At 43.8% G+C, this 24,612-nt stretch overlaps 1 protein-coding gene across 1 annotated transcript in view; it reads left to right on the top strand.

Annotated features, from left to right (window-relative positions):
* Nucleotides 1–12,824: 12,824 nt before the first annotated feature.
* LOC126428270 (juvenile hormone epoxide hydrolase 1-like) overlaps nucleotides 12,825–24,612 on the top strand; it is an 83,851-nt gene continuing 72,063 nt past the window's right edge. The window contains exon 1 of the mRNA XM_050090185.1: nucleotides 12,825–12,871. The gene's annotated coding sequence lies outside the window, so the exon portion shown is untranslated. The remainder of the gene's footprint in view (nucleotides 12,872–24,612) is intronic.

The raw sequence follows: 24,612 nt of genomic DNA on the forward strand, positions 1-24,612 counted from the left end.
TAATTTTGGGATGATTGGTCTCAGAATCTACAGCAGCGCAGACTGTTGTCCTGAACTTTCCTGATTTTGAAGGAATGTACAACTCGAGTGGTCACCGCCCCTAGGTGCTCATCAACTACAATATAAGGCCCATGGATACAAGCGGAATGCATGCATCAATGAACATTACAAACGCAGCTCCTATAGGTTCAGTTTTTGATTCAGAAACTGCTTTCCTTATCTCTTAAGTTTACCATCGAACAGTAGGCACACCATAATATCACCAAATTTTGAAAGGCTCATTGTAGCTCGAAAAACAGGTAAGATACACTCACCTGACAGAAATTCACTAAAAGATTTCCCATGTGACTTGTGTAAACCAGCTGTTAGTAGCCCAAAGAACACCTGTAGTTCTGTAGAGTCAAGCTCAATCCACCGTTCAAAACATGGGTGAAGGACTTTACTTCATCTGTACGATTGTTTGAATGCACTACTATTTCACTCTGCATGTGATTGGCGATAAGAAGTTTGATACTATCCGTCCTTGTCTGTAACTGTGGTCTAAGGTGACGCTGAATACATACAGTTTCACGTATTATACTACTGGACAGCTGCTTGCACACATCAGTCGGTACTATGCCATGTGTTATCACTCCACTTCTATGTTACGGTGCAGGAGTAATAGAGTGTGGTGATGAAAATCGTGGTATAGAGATATGCACATATACAGATGGCAGTGGTATAGAGATATGCACATATACAGATGGTGGTGGTATAGAGATATGCACATATACAGATGGTGGTGGTATAGAGATATGCACATATACAGATGGCGGTGGTATAGAGATATGCACATACACAGATGGTGGTGGTATAGATATATGCACATATACAGATGGCGGTGGTATAGAGATATGCACATATACAGATGGTGGTGGTATAGAGATATGCACATATACAGATGGTGGTGGTATAGAGATATGCACATATACAGATGGCAGTGGTATAGAGATATGCTGTGGTCTAAGGTGACGCTGAATACATACAGTTTCCCGTATTATACTACTGGAAGACTGCTTGCACACATCAGTCGGTACTATGCCATGTGTTATCGCTCCACTTCTATGTTACCGTGTAGGAGTAATAGAGTGTGGTGATGAAAATCATGGTATAGAGATATGCACATATACAGATGGCAATGGTATAGAGATATGCACATATACAGATGGTGGTGGTATAGAGATATGCACATATACAGATGGCAGTGGTATAGAGATATGCTGTGGTCTAAGCTGACGCTGAATACATACAGTTTCACGTATTATACTACTGGAAGGCTGCTTGCACACATCAGTCGGTACTATGCCATGTGTTATCGCTCCACTTCTATGTTACAGTGTGCCCGCATCTCGTGGTCGTGCAGTAGCATTCTCGCTTCCCACGCCCGGGTTCCCGGGTTTGATTCCCAGCGGGGTCAGGGATTTTCCCTGCCTCGTGACGGCTCGGTGTTGTGTGATGTCCTTAGTTAGGTTTAAGTAGTTCTAAGTTCTATGGGACTGATGGCCATAGATGTTAAGTCGCATAGTGCTCAGAGCCATTTGAAGCCATATGTTACAGTGTAGGAGTAATAGAGTGTGGTGATGAAAATCGTGGTATAGAGATATGCACATATACAGATGGCAGTGGTATAGAGATATGCACATACACAGATGGTGGTGGTATAGAGATATGCACACATACAGATTGCGGTGGTTTCGCGTAACAAGGTGTGAAAGGGCAGTGTATTGGTGGGGCTGTCATTAGTACTCAGATGATTCGTGTGAATGTGGCTGCACGACTAAAATTAACAGACTTTGAATGTGTAATGGTAGTTGGAGCAGGAGCAGGTAACAGCGGAAATCGTTAGGGAATTGTGTATTCCAAGATTCACAATGTCAAGAATGTGCCGAGAATATCAAATTTCAGGCATTGTCTCTCACACGGACAATTCAGTGTTTGGCGGACTTCACTTAACGAGAGAGACTAGCGGCGTTCGCCTAAGGTTGTCAGTGCTAATAGACAAGCAACATTGCGTGAAATGTGGGACGTACGACGAACGTATCTGTTAGGACAGTGCGGCGAAATTTGGCAGTAATGGGCTACAGCAGTGACACCACATACGGCACCTTTGCTGGCCTCGTGACCATACTGGCTGGACCCTAGACGATTGGAAAACCGCGGCCTGCTCAGCCGAGTTGGTAAGACCTGGTGGTAAGGTTCGAGTGTGGCGCAGACCCCACGAAGCGCTGGATCCGAGTTCTCAACAAGGCACTGTGCAACCTGGTGGTGGCTCCCCAGTGGTGTGGGCTGTTTTTACATGGAATGGGTTGGGTCCTCTAGATGTTCAGCTAGTTCCATCCCATTTGCATCCATTCGTGAACTTCATATTCGTGAACAACGCAATTTTTATGATTACAATGCGCCATGTCACCGAACCGCAGTTGGTTTGAAGAACATTTGTGACAATTAGAGCGAATGATTTGCCAACTGAGATTGCTCATCATGAATGTCACGGAAGAGTTATGGGACACAACTGAGAGATCAGTTTGTGCGCAAAATCCTACACCATCAATACTTTCGGAATTATGGACGGCTATAGAAGCAGAATGGCTCAATATTTCTGCAGGAGACTTCCAACTTCTGGCTGAGTCCGTGCCGCTTCAGGTTCACTTCTCACCTCACTGTAGCTTCCTGAATACCATTGTCATCTCATTCACAATCATTCATATCTGCATCTCCAAACTGTCTATCTTACTCTGTCACATGTCTCATCCACATTTCCAAAAATTGATTGATTATAGTTCGAGCCTGTAACCCCTTTCAAAGCATGTACAGTAGTAGTTGTTGTGGACTTCAGTCTAGAGACTGGTTTGATGCAGCTCTCCATGCTACTCTAACTTGTGCAAGCTTCTTCGTCTCCCAGTACCTACTGCAACCTACATTCTTCTGAATCTGTTTAGTGTATTCATCTCTTGGTATCCCTCTACGATTTTTACCCTACACGCTGCCATCCAATACTAAATTGGTGATCCCTTCATGCCTCAGAATATGTCCTACCAACCGATCCCTTCTTCTTATCAAGTTGTGCCACAAGCTCCTCTTCTTCCCAATTCTATTCAATACCTCCTCATTAGTTACGTGATCTACCCATCTAATCTTCAGCATTCTTCTGTAGCACCACATTTCGATAGCTTCTATGCTCTTCTTGTCCAAACTATTTATCCTCCATGTTTCACTTCCATACACGGCTACACTTCATACAAATACTTTCAGAAAGCACTTCCTGCCGCTTAAATCTATACTCGATGTTAACAAATTTCTCTTCTTCAGAAACGATTTCTTTGTCATTCCCAGTCTACATTTTATATCCTCTCTACTTCGACCATCATCAGTTATTTTGCTCCCCAAATAGCAAAACTCCTTTACTACTTTAAGTCTCTCATTTCCTAATCTAATTCCTTCATCATCACTCGATTTAAATCGACTACATTCCATTTCCCTGGTTTTGCTTTTGTTGGTGTTCATCTTTTATCCTCCTTTCAAGACACTGTCCATTTCGTTCAACTGCTCTTCCAGGTCCTTTGCTGTCTCTGACACAATTACAATGTCATCGGCGAACCTCAAAGTTATTATTTCTTGTCCATGGATTTTTATTCCTACTCCAAATTTTTCTTTTGTTTCCTTTACTGCTTGCTCTCTATATAGATTGAATAACATTGGGCAGAGGGTACAAACCTGTCTCACTCCCTTCACAACCACTGCTTCCCTTTCATGCCCCTCAGCTCTTCTAACTGCCATCTGGTTTCTCTGCAAACTGTAAATAGCCTTTCGCCCGTTGTATTTGACCCCTGCCCCCTTCAGAATTTGAAAGAGAGAATTCCAGTCAATATTGTCAAAAGCTTTCTCTAAGTCAACAGATGCTAGAAACATAGGTTTGCCTTTCCTTAATCTATTTTCTAAGATAAGTCATAGGGTCAGTATTGTCTCAAGTGTTCCAACATTTCTACGGAATCCAAACTGATCTTCCCTGGGGTGGCATCTACCAGTTTTTCCATTCGTCTGTGAAGAAATCATGTTAGTATTTTGCAGCAGTGGCTTATTAAACTGATAGCTCGGTAATTTTCACATCTGTCAACACCTGCTTTCTTTGGGGTTGGAATTATTATATTCTTCTTGAACTCTGAGGGTATTTCAGCTGTCTCATACATCTTGCTCACCAGTTGGTAGAGTTTCGTCAGGGCCGGCTCTCTCAAGGCTATCAGTAGTTCTAATGGAATGTTGTCTACTCCCGGGGCCTTTTTTCGACTTAGGTCTTTCAGTTCTCTGTCAAACTCTTCAAGCAGTAGCATATCTCCCATTTCATCTTCATCTACCTCCCATTTTCATAATATTGTCTTCAAGAACATCGCCCTTGTGTAGACCCTCTATATACTCCTTCCGCCTATCTGCTTTCCCTTCTATGCCTATAACTGGGTTTCCATCTGAGCTCTTGATATTCATGCAAGTGGTTCGCTTTACTCCAAAGATCTCTTTAATTTTACTGTAGGCTGCATCTATCTTACTTATAGTGATATACGCCTCTACATTCTTACATTTGTCCTCTAGCCATCCCTGCTTAGCCATTTTGCACTTCCTGTCGATCTCATTTTTGAGACGTTTATATTCCCTTTTTGCCTGCTTCATTTACTGCATTTTTGTATTTTCTCCTTTCATCAATTAAATTCAGTATCTCTTCTGTTACCCAAGGATTTCTATTAGCCCTCGTCTTTTTACCTACTTGATCCTCTGCTGCTTTCACTATTTCATCTCTCAAAGCTACCCTTTCTTCTTCTACTGTATTTCTTTTCCCCTTTCTTGTCAATCGTTCCCTTATGCTCTCCCTGAAACTCTCTACAACCTCTGGTCTGTCAGTTTATCTAGGTCCCATCTCCTTTAATTCCCACCTTTTTGCTGTTTCTTCAGTTTTAATCTACAGTTCATGACCACTAGATTGTGGTCAGTCTACATCTGCCTCTGGAAACGTCATACAATTGAATACCATTTCCTAAATCTCTGTCCTACCATTATATGATCTAGCGGACACCTTCCAGTATCTCCAGGCTTCTTCCATATATATACAACCTTCTTTCATGATTCTTGAACCAAGTGTTAGCTATGATTAAGTTATGCTCTGTGCAAAATTCTACCAGGCGGCTTACTCTTTCATTCCTTACCACCATTCCATATTCACCTACTACGTTTACTTCTCTTCCTTTTCCTACTATCAAATTCCAGTCGCCCATGACTATTAAATTTTCGTATCCCTTCACTACCTGAATAATTTCTTCTATCTCATCATACATTTCATCGATCTCTTCGTCATCTGCGGAGCTAGTGGGCGTATAAACTTATACTACTGTGGTAGGCGTGGGCTTCGTATCTATCTTGGCCACAATAATGCATTCACTATGCTGTTTGTAGTAGCTTACCCGCATTCCTATTTGTTTATTTATTATTAGACTTATAACCCTGTATTCACCTGACCAGAAGTCTTGTTTCTCCTGCCACCGAACTTCACTAATTCTCACCGTAACTAATTCCAAATTATTACATTACGAAATACGACTTAGCCATAAATATTTTACCCAGTTATAATGAAAAGTCCTTAAAACGCATGAGAATTCTATGTACAAATTACAACAGTTTCTCTGTAGTTCAAGAACCTTGGGCCTAAAAAGCAAGGTAGGATCGCCACATACAGTGAGTGGGCAAAAGTTCTGGGAAGGTACTACAATACGGTTCGATCGTCGGCTGCTAAAGCGTATTGTCAAATAATTCCTTTCAACTAGCCCTGATTTTCAAGAATCTGAGGTCGATTGTGAACGATCAATCTGCTCCAAATAGATTATTACGAACTAAGAGTGCTTTGTTCCTCATAACCTTAATTCCGCGTAATTAATGTTGGTTGTGATGTAACATGACAGACTGCATGGAATTATCCATCCCTTTCCCTACTGATCATTTTACTTATTTGTCTTTGCATGTCTCTTGTGTGTTTCAAGTTTTCGATTTCGGTTTGTGTTTCAGAAATTATCCGCAGGATTATCAAGATGTACAGGAACTCAGAACATTCCCTTATTCGCTGTGACGTAATAGGTTTTGTGACGGGGACAGCATCCATCCTATAACGTCTGTTATGATAACGCTGCACATCTTAATTTTGGCAATTATTAAAAAAAATACGTTTACAGCAGCTGATATATTTCAACATACGAAGGGCGTTCAATGGGTAATGCAACACTTTTTTCTCGGCCAATTTTGGTTAAAAAAGTGTGGAATGTATTGTGGGACATCGTGGAATATTCACGCTTCAGCGCCTATAGTTTCATGAAGTTCCAATATATGGCAGCTCTATACGTAGCCTTCAAAATGGCGTCTGTAAAGGAGGCGTGTTCCAAGCAGAGAGCTTACACAGATTCTTTTTGCGGGAAACCAGAGCGTCGCAGATATTCGTAGGCGCTTGCAGAATGTCTGCGGAGACGTGGCAGTGAACAAAAGCACGACGAGTCGTTGGGTAAGGCGTCTGTAATCGTCGCAACAAGGTCGCGAAAGCCTGTCCGATGTCCCACTTGTCGCCCAGCAGTACGCAGCAGCTGTGACTCCTGCAGTGTTGGAACATGAGGACACTCTCATTCGAGGTGATCGACGTATTACACTCAGACACCTTGGTTGCTGCTACTGACACACTCGCCCAGCGGCACTCAAATGTGTGTGCCCACTGGATACATGACTGCCTGACAGAATACCATAAACAGCAACGAAGAGTCATCTGTGTGGAATTCCTCGGTCGTTGTGAAGGTTACAGTGAGAATTTTTCGTCGAACATCGTCACAGGCGATGGGAGATGCGTTCATCACTTCGAACCGGAAATCGAACGGCAACCCATGGAGTGACGCCTCACCATTTCACCCGAGAAGGGAAAGTTCAGAGTCGCACCCTCAGCTGGTGTAGTCACGGCGACGGCCTTCTGCGACTCTGAAGGGGTTATTGTGTTTGGTGGTGCAACGGTCAACTCAGAGGTGTGCTGTGCTGCCCTCAGGAAACTGAAGGAACGACTTCAGCTTGTTCGTCACTACGAAAATGCTAGTGATCTTCTCCTTTTCCATGGCAACGCAAGGCCTCATACATCCGAGAAGAGCCCACAAAACTCCACTGGACTGTTCTCCCTTATGCACCCTAAGGGCTGACTCTCGCACCTTCCGACTTCCGTCTGTTTTGCCCAACGAAGAGTGCACTCCACGTGGATGATGTGGAGGTGGTTGGTGCAGCAGGACGCTGGGACCGACGTCGACCAGTAGAAAGGTACCACGTGGGCATGCAGGTCCTCCCAACAAGGTGATTTAAGTGCGTCGCACTGACCAGAGATTATGCAGAAGAAGTAGGTTCTGCAGCGAAAAGAGTGGGGAATGATGTCGTGCATTGGAATCCTGAATAAGCCCACCTAGTTTCAGAAGAGAATTGTGTTGCATTAGTTACTGAATGCCCCTCACAGATAAATATAGATCAGTGAGTTTTGCAATGCTTTACCTCAACAGATGCCAATTTCAGTTTCCTAATCCTCTGACTGAACACAATAATTTGATGTATATCACAATAGCATTCTGTTTGATTTTTGTTCTGGTACTTTCCTAATAATTTTGATTTTTGTATGATTTTAATCCTTTCGAAGTCATTACCACCCGTTTCAGTAAAAAAGAAATTATAAACAGTATTTGCACAATGTCGTTTGGATATATTGAACCACCTTTCAAACGGCCATCAACATACATTTATGTCCTACTTAATTTGATTCGTAAGACACATTGTAATTATGACACACGCATTTTTAGATGGCACTCTCTATACCAACCACTAGGATCAAAGTAACAGCGTCAGCTTATGGGTTGCGGTAGCGCCTGGACAGTTGTGTGGGGCACTTTTTGTGGCGAGAATGTTGGCACGCTAGCGGCAGCTAGAGGTCTGCGTGTACAGGGCGTAACGGGCATAAGGCCCGATATTTCTATTGCTGACTGAGGACAGTGTACTGAACAATATTACATCAGTATTTACATCGTTTGCAGACTAATTACTACATCTATTACGGGTCATATGTTTCTAGGCAGATTAGTACCTACAAGTACATGTGGCAAGAGCCGGTCATTAATGTTTATTTTCCCCTGGGCAGCATCCCAGGTGTTGAAGTGTGGACGTGTGGATGCCAAACCGTTAGTGGCGCTGTTGCATCTGTGCAGAAAACCTCACGTAGTAAAGTTTGTGACGTGTTTGTTGGAAGACTCTTCGATACAGAGAAACAAACAACAGACACACTGATGTGTGTACATACTAAGGTACCACACAGAAAGTATCTGCATTTGTACCTGATAAACCTGTATTTCCAAGATGGCGTTGAACTGTTTTTGGTCAGTAAGAAATTAGTAACAATGATGCATTGCTATAGTTGATACATTTGACTACTGTTGTTGTTATTTTAGGAGCCGAATAAACAAATGTTACACAAAGCTTTTGCTTCCCTAATATGAAAGTGGTTGCCCGATCCTGCAACTGCGAACAACCACATGAGTTGTGGATGTGGAAATCTGCATTATCGCCATTTGAAACAAACTATACGTAGACGTCAGCATACGGTGGATTTGTCTCCGCGTGGTCGTGGCAAAATGTGTTCCTTACGTTCCACGCTCAAATGGGCGACGATCTGATCCTCCAGTAGACTAACATACCATACACAGCTAGTTAATGACCAGGTAAATATTGTGAAGCAGACACTAAAAAACCACTGAACACATACTGAAAAAATTCCTTCTCTGCCTCTGCATATCGGATCCATTTCATCACTGCCGCTGTCTCTCTTCTTTATCTCCTTAGCTGACTCTCTTGTCTCACTTTGCATTAATTGTTTTGTACGTTTCCTCGTCTATGCCCTTTCCCCTCATCCACTCTCGATTGACATCATCGACTTGTAACCTCTCCCTTCCTAATCGGCTTACTGGATTGCGATATAACTGACCGCGATCGCGTATGCTTAATGAAATTATACAGTGAGTAAGGCTATCGTTATAGAAGGAAAATAACACCGGTTATTTGGAGGATAGTGTACAACAGACCGTACCGAATCTAAATACTGATGATAATTTTGAAATGGGTTGAATATACTGCAATCTCTCACGAACCACACAGGGGGAAAAAGGATACCACGTAATGTTTCTTAAAAAAATTACTGATAATAGAAAGAAAACACTGATTAGCTAAAAAGGGGATAATTAAACGGTCGCCAGCCCGCTAGGACAATGAATTCCAGACTCGTAATAAAGGTAATGGCAAAGAAATTTAGGCAGTAGTCACTGGCGTGGCAACAGAAGGTTGTCACGCTTTTTCACAGCACACCAGTTCACGAGAAAGTAATCAAAAAGCACTGAGTTTGCTGTTACTTATTCTGAGATACTAAATTTTGGAAGTAAAATTGACTGGATTTACCGGTTAAATAAAGGTAACTAAAACTTTGTTATTAAAAAAAATTACTTTCAGTAACCTCAGTATAACTTTATCCAAAATTTAGAAAGAGGTAAGCAATTCACTTTCGATTATTGAAACATTGCATTAAGTTTACTTTAAGCAAACGAGCAACTGATTTTACGTTTAGTACAACAACAACAAGACTCATACCAAGCCAGCAGAAGTCACTCGCTAAGCAAAATACAGAATAAATGAAATGTGCACTCTTAATTTGTGCTGTACCTGTGGTTATTAGTGTTGTCAGTGATATTTTACGTTACTTTAAGTGAATGAAATTAATACTTAAAAGTGCAAGTTAGTTAAGCCTCTGTTATACAATACAAGAATGAGCAGTTACTGGGGCAGAAAATTTAGACTGAAACTGGTCATTAGGAAACACACAACACTGGCAGTAAACAGTTAATCAGTTTTCATACTGTTACCACACTCGGTGATTGCATGGAAAGGAAAGGGACCTTGCCTGGTAATTATGTCTGACGACTGTCAACAGAGGTGCCCAACAAGTTTTAACTATTGCGTGTTGTTATTAAAGTTAGTCATACTTTGTGGAAGAAATGTCGGTGAGTAATGCCTACGTAAGTTTATAATTTTTCTATTGACAGTCTTACAGTGTTGTAGCTGTGGGAATGACAATGCTGAGCTGCTGCTGCTGCCAGGTGGGAACCCCGAGTCGTCCCCAGAGCCGGGGGTAACTACGGGACATGCTGCACACCGCACTTCCGCACTCTTTTACAACTCAAGCTGCCCTGCCTCGCGACGCGACAGAGACTCCATACGCAAAAATAAACAACGGCATACCTACTCTCATTTCGTCGTTGCTATCGATACATTTAAAGAAAATTCCCTTGGCTATTACCCAGCAATTCACAATATTTTCATTATATTTACAATCAATTATATGCAGCCACAAATAAATACACTATTGCCTCGAGTATGTATTAAATATGTTGTTGTTGTGGTCTTCAGTCCTGAGACTGGTTTGATTCAGCTCTCCATGCTACTCTATCCTGTGCAAGCTTCTTCATCTCCCAGTACCTACTGCAACCTACATCCTTCTGAATCTGCTTAGTGTGTTCATCTCTTGGTCTCCCTCTACGATTTTTACCCTCCACGCTACGCTCCAATACTAAATAGGCGATCCCTCGATGTCTCAGAACGTGTCCTACCAACCGATCCCTTCTTCTAGTCAAGTTGTGCCACAAGCTCCTCTTTTCCCCAATTCTATTCCATACCTCCTCATTAGTTATGTGATCTACCCATCTAATCTTCAGCATTCTTCTGTAGCACCACATTTCGAAAGCTTCTATTCTCTTCTTGTCCAAATTAGTTATTGTCCATGTTTCACTTCCATACATGGTCACACTCCAGACAAATACTTTCAGAAACAACTTCCTGACACTTAAATCTATACTCGATGTTAACAAATTTCTTTTCTTCAGAAACGCATTCCTTGCCATTGCCAGTCTACATTTTATATCCTCTCTACTTCGACCATCATCAGTTATTTTGCTCCCCAAATAGCAAAACTCCTTTACTACTTCAAGTGTTTCATTTCCTAATCTAATTCCCTCAGCATCACCCGACTTAATTCGACTACATTCCATTATCGTCGTTTTGCTTTTGTTGATGTTCATCTTATATCCTCCTTTCAATACACTGTCCATTCCGTTCAACTGCTCTTCCAAGTCCTTTGCTGTCTCTGACCGAATTACAGTGTCATCGGCGAACCTCAAAGATTTTATTTCTTCTCCATGGATTTCCACTCCGAACTTTTCTTTTGTTTCCTTTATTGCTTGCTCAATATACAGATTGAATAACATCGGGGAGAGGCTACAACCCTGTCTCACTCCCTTCCTAACCACTGCTTCCCTTTCATGCTCCTCGACTCTTATAACTGCCATCTGGTTTCTGTACAAATTGTAAATAGCCTTTCGCTCCCTGTATTTTACCCCTGCCACCTTCAGAATTTGAAAGAGAGTATTCCAATCAACATTGTCAAAAGCTTTCTCTAAGTCTACAAATGCTGGAAACATGGGTTTGCCTTTCCTTAATCTTTCTTCTACTATAAGTCGTAAGGTCAGTATTGCCTCACGTGTTCCAACATTTCTACGGAATCCAAACATCTTCCGTGAGGTCGGCTTCTACTACTTTTTCCATTCGTCTGTAAAGAATTCGCGTGATCTGTATACGTGCGTATCGCTGTCCCACGACTTCAGTCACCTCAGTGGGTGACAGGATGCACACCCGTACTGGTAAGAACAATCGTCGTTTCTGGTCTGTTCCTCTACTCTAGTTAGCACGCAATGCTGTAACATGTATTCCTATTCTGCTGCCCTTAGCCTTCCCTAACTGCAAAAAGGGGACCACAATCTAACCACGAGGAACTTGTCCATACCGTAACACAGCTTCCTCCGTGGGCTGGTGTGTTCAGAGTCTTGAACTGAACCCAACGGAGTATATTTGAGATGAGTTGCAGACCCCAGCATCCATCACTACCTTTCGAGGTCCAGCCCCTTCGGGAAATATGGTCTGACATTCCTCCACAGACATTCAGCCGCACTACTGAAAGTGTCTCCAGCAGACTTGAGGTCACCATGCAGGCGAAGGATGGACAGAACCCATTTTAAAATCAAACTACATGGTTCCAGAGACCTTTTCTTAAGTGTCACACGTTTATGACGCGTATGTGCAGACTGAAGCGACCGAGTGGGCCTCCGTGTGAATAGCAATGTGGATTGAGCAGGGAGGTCATCTAGGGTATGTGAATTTCTACTAAACCAGTGCGCCAGGATCGCGTACTGCTTAGCGCATCTGTCCACTGAGCGGAAGACTCGGGTTCGAATCCCAGTCTAGGTGCAAATTTTTATTCATCGCTTCATTCTGCATATATAGAATGCACGTGAATGTGGACTAACAGATGTCCGTGAACTTTTGATCGGACAGCGTATTTTGTGAATTCTGAAGGCCAATACTTCGACAGTCATTACAACGAGCTGTCACATAAAAATTTCTTTTCTTTCATCTTCTCCGTAGGAGAGCTGGTCCTCGGATCAAGAAGTATTACAGAAGCTTGTTTCTGACCCATGTGTCTTCCGGAATAAAGCAGCTCCCTGCTGTGTGTGTGTGTTTGACTGCGTTGTAGGCAAAGGCAGGAGGAACGCCAAGGAGCGGTCGGCCGCTTTATCTGTCCCGTGTCATATCTCAGCGGGCGATAACGGCCGAGCACTTAAAGAGCCGCTACTTACCACAGTCACACGCGCAGTGCAAGGTCGGAGAGCCACGCCGCTACGTCTGCTGCTGACGGGTAAGTGCGCTGTTCACTTCCTCGTGGGCAATCTAGTGACTAGCCTCTAAGATTATTAGGGAATCTGCTTGTCAACCAGCATACCACATACAGGGTGTTTCAAAAATGACCGGTATATTTGAAACGGCAATAAAAACTAAACGAGCAACGATAGAAATACACCGTTTGTTGCAATATGCTTGGGACAACAGTACATTTTCAGGCGGACAAACTTTCGAAATTACAGTAGTTACAATTTTCAACAACAGATGGCGCTGCAAGTGATGTGAAAGATATAGAAGACAACGCAGTCTGTGGGTGCGCCATTCTGTACGTCGTCTTTCTGCTGTAAGCGTGTGCTGTTCACAACGTGCAAGTGTGCTGTAGACAACATGGTTTATTCCTTAGAACAGAGGATTTTTCTGGTGTTGGAATTCCACCGCCCAGAACACAGTGTTGTTGCTACAAGACGAAGTTTTCAACGGAGGTTTAATGTAACCAAAGGACCGAAAAGCGATACAATAAAGGATCTGTTTGAAAAATTTCAACGGACTGGGAACGTGACGGATGAACGTGCTGGAAAGGTAGGGCGACCGCGTACGGCAACCACAGAGGGCAACGCGCAGCTAGTGCAGCAGGTGATCCGACAGCGGCCTCGGGTTTCCGTTCGCCGTGTTGCAGCTGCGGTCCAAATGACGCCAACGTCCACGTATCGTCTCATGCGCCAGAGTTTACACCTCTATCCGTACAAAATTCAAACACGGCAACCCCTCAGCGCCACTACCATTGCTGCACGAGAGACATTCGCTAACGATATAGTGCACAGGATTGATGACTGCGATATGCATGTGGGCAGCATTTGGTTTACTGACGAAGCTTATTTTTACCTGGACGGCTTCGTCAATAAACAGAACTGGCGCATATGGGGAACCGAAAAGCCCCATGTTGCAGTCCCATCGTCCCTGCATCCTCAAAAAGTACTGGTCTGGGCCGCCATTTCTTCCAAAGGAATCATTGGCCCATTTTTCAGATCCGAAACGATTACTGCATCACGCTATCTGGACATTCTTCGTGAATTTGTGGCGGTACAAACTGCCTTAGACGACACTGCGAACACCTCGTGGTTTATGCAAGATGGTGTCCGGCCACATCGCACGGCCGACGTCTTTAATTTCCTGAATGAATATTTCGATGATCGTGTGATTGCTTTGGGATATCCGAAACATACAGGAGGCGGCGTGGATTGGCCTCCCTATTCGCCAAACATGAACCCCTGTGATTTCTTTCTGTGGGGACACGTGAAAGACCAGGTGTACCGCCAGAATCCAGAAACAATTGAACAGCTGAAGCAGTACATCTCATCTGCATGTGAAGCCATTCCGCCAGACACGTTGTCAAAGGTTTCGGGTAATTTCATTCAGAGACTACGCCATATTATTGCTACGCATGGTGGATATGTGGAAAATATCGTACTATAGAGTTTCCCAGACTGCAGCGCCATCTGTTGTTGAAAATTGTAACTACTGTAATTTCGAAAGTTTGTCTGCCTGAAAATGTACTGTTGTCCCAAGCATATTGCAACAAACGGTGTATTTCTATCGCTGCTCGTTTAGTTTTTATTGCCGTTTCAAACATACCGATCATTTTTTAAGCACCCCGTACATACTTCGGCTACACCAACACAACCTGCATCTATTGGCTTAGTGCATACGTTCGTAGCGTTTTTCCCATAAGTTTAATGAACACAACAGATACACATAACCGAGACTTTTGTCATCAACAATACATTCCCCTTCACTATTTACAACAGTCTGCCACAGCACCGATTGCGCGACTGTAGAAACCACGTAGTTTTGAGACGAAGTACTTGTGGAGCCACGTTCGGAGGGCATTTTCATTCGGAAAGGAAGTTTTCTGCTGGCTGTTCGATAGAGAGCGCAATAGGTGAATAGCTGAGGACGCAAAATCTGGAGAATAAGATGGGTCTGGAATCACTTACCAGCCGAACTCCTGCATGGGGCTTTTTGACCGTGTAGCAGAAAGCGCGAGGGCGCTATCGTGGAGTAGCAACGCTTCGTGCAGTCTCTCTGGTCGCTGTTCTTGGACTGTGTCTTTGAGACGTCTCAGCTGTTGACAATAAATGTCAGCAGCGATGGTTACATCTCGTGGAAGCGATTCGTAGTACACCGCATCGTCGCTCTCCCACCAGATGCATAAATTACCTTTTGTGGATGCGCGCAGCTATTTGTACGGGGAGTTGCTGCTTTATTTGCGCTCAACTATTCGTTTGTTTTCCTTACGTTGCCACTTCTCGTCACCAGTAACGGTACAGGATAGAAACGGCCGGCGCTGTTCACGAGGCAATTGATGACGAACAAGCAGAGAAGCTGACGTGAACACCCACAGATTTTTGCGATTTTTGGCTCAGAGCATACGGTACCCATACAACCGGTTTTTGAACCATACCCACTGCACGAAAATGTCGCATGGCAGTGGAATGATTACACCACATCACAACTGTCAGTTGTCCAGTACACTGACGTGTCATATAGTGAATTAATGGGTTTACACGATTTTCTTCAAACGCCGAAGGTCTTCGTGAACGCTGAGAGTCACTAGTGTCAAAACGATCTTCCTTAAAACGAGAAAATTACGTTCTTGCGTTGCTCTATCCGATGGCGTTGTGCCCAGACAAGGCACGAATGTTACTCCCTGCTTGCGCTACTTTCGCCCCTCTGTTGAACTCAAAACAGAAGAATATCTACATATACAGCTACATCCATACTCCGCAAGCCACCTGACGGTGTGTGGCGGAGGGTACCTTGAGTACCTCTACCGGTTCTCCCTTCTATTCCAGTCTCGTATTGTTCGTGGGAAGTAGGATTGTCGGTATGCCTCTGTCAGGGCTAATTTTGTCCTCGTGGTCTCTTCGCGAGATATACGTAGGAGGGAGTAATATACTGCTTGACTCCTCGGTGAAGGTATGTTCTCGAAACTTCAACAAAAGCCCGTACCGAGCTACTGAGCGTCTCTCCTGCAGAATCCTCCACTGGAGTTTATCTATCATCTCCGTAACGCTCTCGCGATTACTAAATGATCCTGTAAAGAAGCGCGCTGCTCTCCGTTGGATCTTATCTCTTCTATCAACTCTATCTGGTACGGATCCCACACCGGTGAGCAGTACTGAAGCAGTGGGCGAACAAGTGTACTGTAACCTACTTCGTTTTCGGACTGCATTTCCTTAGGATTCTTCCAATGTATCTCAGTCTGGCATCTGCTTTAGCGAAGATTAATTTTATATGGTCACTCCATTTTAAATCAGTCCTAATGCCTACTCCCACATAATTTATGGAATTAACTGATTCCACTTGCTGACCTGCTATATTGTAGCTAAATGATGTTCCGATTTCTCCACCTCATCTTCTAGCCTACACATGTCAACTCACTATCTCCAAATGTCAAAATGATACATACAAAGTCAAACAGCAATAGTAAACTACGTATAAAAGCCGACCGGAGTGGCCGAACGGTTCTAGGCGCTACAGTCTCGAACCGCGCAACTGCTATGGTCGCAGGTTCTAATCCTGCCTCGGGCATTGATGTATGTGGTGTTCTTAGGTTTGTTAGGTTTAAGTAGTTCTAGGTTCTAGGGGACTGATGACCTCAGAAGTCAAGTCCCATAGTGCTCAGAGCCATTTGAACCATTTTTACGTACAAACAATAACACTCGATAAATAAATCCATAGCAATGGAAATACCAGCATGCAAAACAGAAACGCTACTAACTTATGCGCCAGCCTAATACATCTACATGACTGCTCTGTCAACCGCACTTACGTGCTTGGCGCAAGTATCGTGGAACTGCTTTCAGAATATTTGTCGGCCTGTCCACTGTACAACAGCGCGTGAGTAAAACTGAACACCCAAATCTATCATTGCGAGCTCTGGTTTCTCTTAGATTATCATGATTATAATTTCTCTCTTGTAGTCGAATTAAGTCGGGTGATGCTGAGGCAATTAGATTAGGAAATGAGACACTTAAAGTAGTAAATGAGTTTTGCTATTTGGGGAGCATAATAACTGATGATGGTCGAAGTAGAGAGGATATAAAATATAGACTGGCAATGGCAACGAAAGCGTTTCGGAAGAAGAGAAATTTGTTAACATCGAGTATAGATTTGTCAGGAAGTAGTTTCTGAAAGTATTTGTATGGAGTGTAGCCATGTATGGAAGTGAAACATGGACGATAAATAGTATAGACAAGAAGAGAATAGAAGCTTTCGAAATGTGGTGCTACAGAAGAATGCTGAAGATTAGATTGGTAGATAACATAACTAATGAGGAGGTATTGAATAGAATTGGGGAGAAGAGGAGTTTGTGGCACAACTTGACAAGAAGAAGGGACCGGTTGGTAGGACATGTTCTGAGGCATCAAGGGATCACAAATTTAGCATTGGAGGGCAGCGTGGAGGGTAAAAATCGTAGAGGGAGACCAAGGGATGAGTACACTAAGCAGATTCAGAATGATGTAGGTTGCAGTAGGCACTGGGAGATGAAGAAGCTTGCACAGGATAGAGTAGTATGGAAAGCTGCATCAAACCAGTCTCAGGACTGAAGACCACAACAACAATTTCTATCTACGCTGGTGGGCGCCAACAAAATGTTTTCGCTCTCGGAGGAGGGAAGTTGGTGACCGAAATTTTGTGAAAAGATCTCGCTGCTACGACAGACGTCATCGTTTCACTGATCGCCACTTCATCTCATGTATCATATCCCCATTTCGCGAAAATACGAAACGCGCTGCCCTTCTTTGAACTCTTTTGATGTCCTCCGTCAATCCTACCTGATGAGGATCTCACGTCGCACAGCAAGGACGACCTACTCCATCCTCCAAGACTTCTGCCAATAAAACGGAGTGTTTGGTTCGCCTTCGGCAGAACATTTTCTATGTAATGGTTCCAATTTAATTTGCTTTTTGTTAAAAGATGTTAAGTCGTGGACTGATCGTGAGATTAAAATTCAGGGTAGGGATTGTGAAATAATAATATTCTGTCTTCAGTAACAATTTTTTTATGAATCGAAGTAGAGACAACAGCTGGTAGTGGACATTGAAATAAGTCAACGGAAAAAGTTGAAGACTTTTGCCGCACCTGGGTTTGAACCCTGATTTAGCACTTCGCATGAACGATTGCCTTAACCGCTTCGGCCATTCGGACACGGCCCCGGCACATAAGCCTCAGTAGTTCAGCAGTTCCCTGATTCCCGAAGCGATTAAGACAACCGCTCGTCAGAAGCGCTAAATCCGTGTTCGAACCCAGGTCCGGCACAAGTTTTCAACTTTTTCCGTTGATTTATTTCAATTTCCACTAGCAGCCGTTCTCTCTCTATTCTTCGATTCATATATGGCTGTAGCATGAGACAACCATATTTTTATAGACAAGCTTTTGTTTTGTAATTACTGTACATCGCGTTTTGGAGCTACACACCCATTATCAAGGACTGTATAGATGTGATGAGCGTTACAATCGATTAGTTTTTCGACTAACTGTAACTGGTACGGGATTTTACTTCACACCTATTTGTTTAATCTTTAAATCAAAGGGAGTGGAGGGCTGACCCGATAAAGCGAGCATTTCAATTCCAATTGGTTTATTAGCTACCCAAAACAATCACATAAAGTTTGACAGGCGTCAGTCGGACAAGATTATTTTTAAGAGACTTTTACACTACTGGGCATTAAAATTGCTACACCAAGAAGAAATGCAGATGATGAACGGGTATTCATTGGACAAATATATTATACTAGAACTGACATGTGATTACAGTTTCAAGCAATTTGGGTGTATAGATCCTGAGAAATCAGTACCTAGAACCACCACCTCTGGCCGTAATAAAGGCCTTGATACGCCTGGGCATTGAGTCAAACAGAGTTTGGATGGCGTGTACAGGTACAGCTGCCCATACCGCTTCAACACGATACCACAGTTCATCAACAGTAGTGACTGGCGTATTGAGACGAGCCAGTTGCACGGCCACCATTGACCAGACGTTTGCAATTGGTGAGAGATCTGGAGAATGTGCTGGCCAGGGCAGCAGTCGAATATTTTCTGTATCCAGTAAGGCCCATACAGGACCTGCAACGTGCGGTCGTGCATTACCCTGCTGAAATGTAGGGTTTCGCAGGAATCGAATGAAGGGTAGAGCCACGGGTCGTAACACATCTGAAATGTAACGTCCACTGTTCAAAGTGCCGTCAATGCGAACAAGAGGTGACCGAGACGTGTAACCAATGGCACCCCATACCATCAAGCCAGGTGACACGCCAGTATGGCGATAACGAATACACGCTTCCAATGTGCGTTCATCGCGATGTCGCCAAACACGGATGTGACCATCATGATGATGCAAACAGAACCTGGATTCATCCGAAAAAAAAAGACATTTTGCCATTCGTGCACCCAGGTTCGTTGTTGAGTACACCATCGCAGGTGCTCCTGTCTGTGGTGCAACGTCAAGGGTAACCGCAGCCACGGTCTCCAGGCTGATAGTCCATGCTGCTGCAAACGTCGTCGAACTGTTCGTGCAGATGGTTGCTGTCTTGCAAACGAGCCTATCTGTTGACTCAGGGATCGAGACGTAGCTGCACGATCCGTTACAGCCATGCGGATAAGATGCCTGTCATCTCGACTGCTAGTGATACGAGGCCGTTGGGATCCAGCACGACGTTCCGTGTTACCCTCCTGAACCCACCGATTCCATATTCTGCTAATAGTCATTGGATCTCGACCAACGCGAGCAGCGATGTCGCTATACGATAAACTGCAATAGCGATAGGCTACAATCCGACCTTTATCAAAGTCGGAAACGTGATGGTACGCATTTCTTCTCCTTAGAGGAGGCATCACAACAACGTTTCACCAGGCAACGCCGGTCAACTGCTGTTTGTGTATGAGAAATCGGTTGGAAACTTTCCTGATGTCAGCACGTTGTAGGTGTCGCCACCGGCGCCACCCTTGTGAGAATGCTCTGAAAAGCTAATCATTTGCATATCACAGCATCTTATCCGTGTCGGTTAAAGTTCGCGTTGTAGCACGTCGTCTTCGTGGTTTAGCAATTTTAGTGGCCAGTAGTGTAATAGACCATTAGCCAAACATTAAGAACCGCCACTCAGGCAAAATATGACCATAACTTTAACAAAGCAACTCTAGTTAAGACAGAACAGAAAATGTGTACTAATCGAAGCAAGGCCCAAGGGCGAAGTTTAAGCACGAACGGTGGAACTGACTGAGAGAAGTAACACTTGACTTCGAACCAAGACGTAGCTCCATTTGCAACCCCACGTCGAGTAGGACACCAAAATGTGAACCAAGCAAACGCTACCGAAGAGGAACACACGAGCTCAGGCCAAGCCCACCGCCCGTAAGCCAAACTACGCTTCGGTTGGCCGCTGCCTCGGCTCACTGAAACACAGAGCAAACCCGACAACAGGAGGCAGGAAACTTCTCTTAACTTCAATATCTTAGATAGACCAGTAAATTAACCCTATAAAATCAAGGCTAAACAACAACTAATTCGACTCGCGAGTCCTTCACGTGGAGCGCAGCGGTCAGCACACTGGACTCGCATTCGGGAGGACGACGGTTCAATCCCGTCTCCGGCCATCATGATTTAGGTTTTCCGTGATTTCCCTAAATCGCTTCAGGCAAATGCCGGGATGGTTCCTTTGAAAGTGCACGGCCGATTTCCTTCCCAATCCTTCCCTCACCCGAGCTTGCGCTCCGTCTCTAATGACGTCGTTATCGACGGGACGTTAAACACTAATCTCCTCCTCCTCCTCCTTCAAGTGGAACAGTACTTGATAAACACTAAGAGTGGGAAATGAACTGGCTCACGAGAACCGATACTGACTATACCTTAAGGACACACATCTGCAAATACATCGACGTTATGCGGAAGCAGAGCATACGATTAGTAAGAGGCCTCAAATAAAATAAAACAAACGTAACATCACACGTGTCGCAACGTCTTACTGTACCAAGAGCGAGCACAATGACAGTTAACTAAGCGCTCTCAGTAAATAGCGTACTTAACCTGGTGTCTTGATACTGGGGCGATTTTGTGAAGATGTCAATTTTTTTTATTTTTCCCTTTATTGAATTTCGATTCGCCCCGAAGGAGGCGGGCTGGCAGCAGCTTAGTACGCTGCTCTGCAGCCTACAGACTTTTTTAAAAACGTAAGAAGAAAAGAACAATAAAAGCAGACGACAAAACGGTGATTTAAATTGTAAAACGGCGGAAAATTGTCGAAAGTTAAAATATAAAGCAAAGGGGTTGGCAATGCTATTAAAATACACAGGAATCAGACAAGTAACATAGTAGACACACATTAAAAAAAAAAAAAAACCATGGCGACAGTCTGGTTTCTGTCACACCCAGCGACAGTATGATGTCTGTTCGCAACACTACCCAAAAGACACACAGCACAGAACACTCACTGTAAAACACTGCACGAAAATGTCGGCACAAAGATGACACTTCCTAGCCAAGGGAAGATGTCAAACCATCGCTTCGCAAGACCCTAACAGCGTGTTCCTCCAAGGAAGCGGGCACATCCACAGCCCACGAGGTTGCCGGAGAACGCACAGCGCCGGCCATCTCCCGCCGACTCCAGTACAACCACGTGACAACAGCCTCCCGGCCTCAGGCACGCCGTCTTCGCTTCTGTCGGCCAGCCAATCGCCGACTCGCGCACCGCGGCGTAACGTTCTCAAAGCGTTGCGTCCTCTCCCTGTTCTCACGGTCGGCGCTCCCTCGTATCTCGAGCCGGCCCAAGCCTCTGCACTACGAAGTCGATCGCACTCATGTCAGAGATACTACTGGCGCCAGTCCCACCACAGCTCAGTAACAGAAGGACGCAGTTATTAAATGTAACGAATTTCCTTTCCTTGTCTAATACATACATAGAAAGAAGGATCCTTTATTGTACGATTATATGATTGCAGAACAAGCACTGGTAGCAGTTTGTAAGGTGTCCGGCAAATCCAACACCTTCCATGAAAAGCCTGACATGATAAGCAAATCCAGTAGTATGTCACATAGCTCCAAATAAATCGTGACATTAAATTAACCAAAGTAATACGAGTAACGAGTGAGCAAATGGAATACCACAGACTAACACAAGAATGCCTAAATGCGTGTCATACCTTCCCACCGTGAAACAGACGCAGCTCCGAGGGGAGAAACGAGAACAGAAGCTGAGAGCAGAACCGTGTTAAGCTAGAAGGCCATACGATAAGGGACGGACACCCACATACCAGATAACCACCAGGACCACCCCCCAGCCAATGTTAAAGGCTAGAGCCCTCCAGAAGAACAGTATAGATCTTACGATAACACTAAAAGGGCCACACCAGCCGCAAGTTTTAGCGGGAGACTTTTTCGCTTCTCTGTTACGTTGCAAATGTTAAAAACATTGCCCCACCACGAAAAGTATAACGTTTCTCATTGGATAGACAGAATTTTTGTAGGTGGAGCTTAAGGTTAACATTGAGACCCTGATTGGTCAGATGAAAACACGGCCACATAGTTTTTTTTAAACCAACTTCGGTAAATGGTAGTAAGGAGAAGTTAGGAGAGGAGTTGCTTCCGAGACGGCGAGATGCATGGAGCTGCGCCAGCCCCTGCCCCCTGACGAACACCGACAAGGTAATGAACGCACGCGATGCCGAATTTTTGAGCACATAAGGCTTCACTCAGAACTGCAGAAGTCTCATCTGTTACACCCCCCTTTTGTGTAATACTAGTGTCGATCGTCAATTGAATCTCATGGTATTCACATTTGCTATGTAAGTTAAAATCTGAAACGCGATGATTTTTCTGTTATATAATTATTGAGAAGCCACATCAGCCACTGTAATTTACGACAATTTAGATAAGTAATTAAAGATAATTGAGGGTCACTGTACACTATTTTGATAGTTTTCTCTTTTGTGAAACTTAATTTAAACCTAGATTATAGATGTGATATGGCATAGGTCATCCTTCGATCCATTGTAGAACTTGGAAACCCATTCAGGGAATATTCGTTCACATTTTTGTTGAACGCAGTTGGTTTTTATCATCCTGTATTAAAACATTTCCTTTTATCAATAGTGCAATTTATAAACAATGTTTTGTGAGTAGAATAAAATTTCCAATGGTAAACTTAACTGCTTTTTCGACGTTATTTTACCAGCTAACTTCCCCCCATGAACCATGGACCTTGCCGTTGGTGGGGAGGCTTGCGTGCCTCAGCGATACAGATAGCCGTACCGTAGGTGCAACCACAACGGAGGGGTATCTGTTGAGAGGCCAGACTAACGTGTGGTTCCTGAAGAGGGGCAGCAGCCTTTTCAGTATTTGCAAGGGCAACAGTCTGGATGATTGACTGATCTGGCCTTGTAACAATAACCAAAACGGCCTTGCTGTGCTGGTACTGCGAACGGCTGAAAGCAAGGGGAAACTACAGCCGTAATTTTTCCCGAGGGCATGCAGCTTTACTGTATGATTACATGATGATGGCGTCCTCTTGGGTAAAATATTCCGGAGGTAAAATAGTCCCCCATTCGGATCTCCGGGCGGGGACTACTCAAGAGGATGTCGTTATCAGGAGAAAGAAAACTGGTGTTCTACGGATCGGAGCGTGGAATGTCAGATCCCTTAATCGGGCAGGTAGGTTAGAAAATTTAAAAAGGGAAATGGATAGGTTGAAGTTAGATATAGTGGGAATTAGTGAAGTTCGGTGGCAGGAGGAACAAGACTTCTGGTCAGGTGACTACAGGGTTATAAACACAAAATCAAATAGGGGTAATGCAGGAGTAGGTTTAATAATGAATAGGAAAATAGGAATGCGGGTAAGCTACTACAAACAGCATAGTGAACGCATTATTGTGGCCAAGATAGATACGAAGCCCACACCTACTACAGTAGTACAAGTTTATATGCCAACTAGCTCTGCAGATGACGAAGAAATTGAAGAAATGTATGATGAAATAAAAGAAATTATTCAGATTGTGAAGGGAGACGAAAATTTAATAGTCATGGGTGACTGGAATTCGAGTGTAGGAAAAGGGAGAGAAGGAAACATAGTAGGTGAATATGGATTGGGGGACAGAAATGAAAGAGGAAGCCGCCTGGTAGAATTTTGCACAGAGCACAACATAATCATAACTAACACTTGGTTTAAGAATCATGAAAGAAGGTTGTATACCTGGAAGAACCCTGGAGATACTAAAAGGTATCAGATAGATTATATAATGGTAAGACAGAGATTCAGGAACCAGGTTTTAAATTGTAAGACATTTCCAGGGGCAGATGTGGACTCTGACCACAATCTATTGGTTATGACCTGTAGATTAAAACTGAAGAAACTGCAAAAAGGTGGGAATTTAAGGAGATGGGACCTGGATAATCTAAAAGAACCAGAGGTTGTACAGAGATTCAGGGAGAGCATAAGGGAGCAATTGACAGGAATGGGGGAAATAAATACAGTAGAAGAAGAATGGGTAGCTTTGAGGGATGAAGTAGTGAAGGCAGCAGAGGATCAAGTAGGTAAAAAGACGAGGGCTAGTAGAAATCCTTGGGTAACAGAAGAAATATTGAATTTAATTGATGAAAGGAGAAAATATAAAAATGCAGTAAGTGAAACAGGCAAAAAGGAATACAAACGTCTCAAAAATGAGATCGACAGGAAGTGCAAAATGGCTAAGCAGGGATGGCTAGAG

The sequence above is a fragment of the Schistocerca serialis genome, chromosome 12 (assembly GCF_023864345.2).
Source record: "Schistocerca serialis cubense isolate TAMUIC-IGC-003099 chromosome 12, iqSchSeri2.2, whole genome shotgun sequence".
NCBI lineage: Eukaryota > Metazoa > Arthropoda > Insecta > Orthoptera > Acrididae > Schistocerca > Schistocerca serialis.